We start from the raw sequence: 3725 nt of genomic DNA, 5'->3' as shown, positions 1-3725 counted from the left end.
ACGGAGCTGGGGATGGAGGAGGGAAGGAGGGAGGGAGGGTGGGGTTTGTGGGTGGGGGCAGTTTTGATGGGAGGGGGATTGGGGGGGGGTTGGTCTGGGTAGAGGGCTGCTGGGGGGGGGATCTCAGGTGGAGGGGTTGTGGATGGGGAGGTCTGGTGGGAGGGTTCTTGATAGGAGTATTCTGCATGGAGCTGTTCTGGATAGGCTCCGATGTGGGGGTCTTGGATGGAAGGGTTTGGATAGGGAGTTCTCAATGGGGGGTTCTGATTTGAAGAGGCCTGGAGAGGGGATCCTAGATGGAGGGTTCTGGGTGGGGGTTCCCCTTTGGAACTTTCATGGCAGAGTGGGAACCCCCATGATGGACCCAGCGCTGCGCTCCCTCTCTGCTTCTGGAACTTTCTGTCGTTTTATTGCATTATCAGAAACAACAAAAACACTGAAAATGCCACTCAGAGGAGCAGCCGCTGAGCTCCAAGCACTGTACCTTTATTTGTATGCCAGCATGATACTGAGGCACAGAGTGTAACTACATACCTCTGTATCTCTATATCTGAATATCTCTGTATCTGCATATTGACATATTGACATATCTCTATATATGTATATCTACACATCTATGCCTTATTGGTGATAAGTTAAGATGATATGTCTTGCAAAAGAAGGGAAGGGATGGGAAATAGGAAGGGAGAGGAGAGGAGAGGAGAGGAGAGGAGAGGAGAGGAGAGGAGAGGAGAGGAGAGGAGAGGAGAGGAGAGGAGAGGAGAGGAGAGGAGAGCAATAAATACAAGCATTATAATTAAATAATGCCTATAGTTTTGTTTAATGAAGAGTGAGTAAATAAATGGCATCATAATTTGAGCTTCAATGAGGAAAAAGAAAGAAGAACAAACTTCTTATCGTCATCCAACGAGCATCAAACAGCACAGAAGTCTGGAGCTGAGTTCTTCTGGTCACTTTGATGTCTGTTGTGGTCTTTTTATACTTAGTTCTAAGCGCTCCTGGTTATGTCCTACCTGCAGAACTCTGAACTGCAGCTCAGATACTGGGATGAGGGATTGGGTCTGGGGATTGGGGCAGGGGCTGCAGCCATCGGTGCAGTGCAGTGCAAGGAAATGCAACCATGCAGCATGGGAGTGGTGCAGGAGCTCCAAAGCAATGGGAGACAACATCGTGCAGTAAGGAATGCATTTTGCTGAGCCACCCATTGGGCGCTGCTGCAGCATCTGTGCAAGGAGCGAAGCCAAAAGAGCACTGAAAAGAAAAGTACAACCACAGAGGGCTGCTTGCAGATGTTTGCTGGCATCCCTGCTTGTCCTGTGTCCTGCAGCCAGAGAGGGGAGCTCTGCCCATCCCTCCCAATGCCATGCACAGCAGGACGGAGAAATTCGGAACCAGAGCCAAATGGCTGCACTGGGAGTGAGCGGGTTCTCCAGTTTCAGTTTGGTGGATGCGTCCCTTCTGTCCTTGATGGTGTTTGTGTCACAGGGGGAGCACACAGGCTCTGGTGGCCCTTCACATCCAGCAGAGATATGCAAAGATAACCCAACAGGAATGCTCCGATGTGTTTGCCCAGTGGTGCAGGAGCTGCAGGTGCACAGCTGTCCTCACTGCTCCTCTTTCAGCCCAGCCCTGTGGAGCCCTCTGAGAATCAGATCATACAGATGAAACCCAGTGTTTTGCATTTTCCTTTGGACTCACCCCTGCTCATTAGCTGCCTCAGGGCCCGCTCCTTGCTCACGTGCAGCTCTCTTTCTCATGCACAGAGTATGCTCGTGTGTGGGGTTACGTGTGCACGGGGCATTGCAGGGTCCTGGGTGCAGCATGAGCCACAAACTGCAGCTCACCCCAGCTTAGGTCCGTCAGGACAGGAGCAGAAGAAAGCTGCTCCAAAAACAAGTGGCTGGAATGGTGGCTGTTCAGTTTGTCATCAGCCTCACATCTGTCAAAACAAATGACAGTCACCATAGTGGGCTCTTACACATCACAGCCCTTATCAGTCTGAACTAGAGCACCTCCATCACTATCCCTTTTCTTTAGGAGTGCAACATCACCCTTACTTTGCTGGAAAAGTGTGTTCAACCCATTCCTCTGATCCAGCAGCTCTCAGAGCTCTGAGATGGTGTATATTAGGAACCATTTCTTCTGAGAAGCAGCAGTCAGGCACTGGCACAAGGAGTGATGGGGTCACCACCCCTGGAGGTGTTCCAGAACCACAGAGATGTGACACTGAAGGACGTGGTCAGTGGGCACAGTGAGGGTGAGCTGGGGTTTGGCCTGGTGATCTGAGAGGTCTTTTCCAACCTCCATGATTCAATGATTCTGTTATTATTTCTTTGGTTATTGAGTCGTGAGCAGGTTTTGCACATTGGCCTCAGACACTTCGATGTGCTGCAGGTGGTCCTGGGGCCCAGACCCCTCTGCACGTTGGGTGCCACAGCACTGGCTGCGGTGTTCCCCTGCTTCTCCCTCCCATGTTAGCTCCGGGGTGGGAAAACTCTCAGCACGCAAGCAAAAATGATGGAGAAGCAAGTGGCAGAGGCAGAGCAGACAAAAGGCACAGTGTGGCTGAGCCCAGAGGCTTTCAGCCTGCTCACAGCTTGCAGTTCTCTTTAATTTAGGGAACAAAGGAACGCAGGGTATCGCCCGGCACCATTCAGGCCGTGGGGAGCAGATGGCCGAGCTCATGCTCATTGTTTCTCACCTCCTCTCTCCAAAAGCGTTTTTCTCCTCCTCGGCATCTGCAGCACTGTTTGGCTCTCCCTGCAGCTCCTTCCCTGCTGAACAGCCCTTTGCCCCACTGGGAGGATTTCCTGCAGGGCCCTCCCTGTGCCTGTCCCAGTGCTCTGCATCTTCTGCTGGGTGGGATGCAGCCCAGCAGTAGGAGGTGATGCATTCACCTGACCTCGAGGTGCCTGCAGTGGAAACACAGTGGGAAGCAACTGCTGCAAGAGGAGACTCACGGAGGGGAAAGCAGGAAGGCTCCCAGTGCCCCAAGCAAAGCACGGCCTGCAAACAAATGCACACTTCAGTGCAAATCTATGGTATGGTTATCAATTTTCTTTTCTTTTTTTTCCCTGCAGTATTTTTTTTTTCTTATTTTTTTTTTCCTCTGCACCCTTAGCAATGAAGGAATAAACAAATCATAATCACGTAACAAACGGGAAGGATTACATAGAGGCAGTGGGCACAGACAAAATTAAGGACAGGCACAGATTTTGGGATCGGAGCTCTTCTTTCGGCCTTATGGACTCTTTGTAAAATGAACTTTTTCCCTCGGAGCTGCGCTTTGCTTCATTTGGTAGCTTTTTGTTCTCGTTGCTGCAGTGCGTGAGCATCCCTGGGAGCACCGGTGGTCAGCACTGACTGCTGTGAGCATCCGAGGTGCACAGGCACTGAGATCCCATGCATGCCAGTAGAACACAAGCAGAGCAAATAGCAGCACTGCTACTGGGGTTTGTCACTGTGTGCAGTCCCTGTGGCTTGCAGACAAAGCAGCAAGTCATTGTCCAAAAAGTCACCAAGCGTGACGTTGCTGACTGACACAGGTGGATGCCCCGTCCCTGGAGGTGTTCAAGGCCAGGTTGGATGGGGCCCTGAGCAGCTTGGTCTAGTATTAAATGGGGAGGTTAGTGGCCCTGCCTGTGGCAGAGGGTTGGAGATTCATGATCCTTGAGGTCCCTTCCAACCTGGGCCATTCTGTGATCCAACTCTTGCACAGGGTGCAC

This window comes from Meleagris gallopavo, chromosome 20, assembly GCF_905368555.1.
Source record: "Meleagris gallopavo chromosome 20, MGAL_WU_HG_1.1, whole genome shotgun sequence".
In the NCBI taxonomy this organism is placed as follows: domain Eukaryota; kingdom Metazoa; phylum Chordata; class Aves; order Galliformes; family Phasianidae; genus Meleagris; species Meleagris gallopavo.
Note: the sequence above shows the minus strand (reverse complement) of the source record.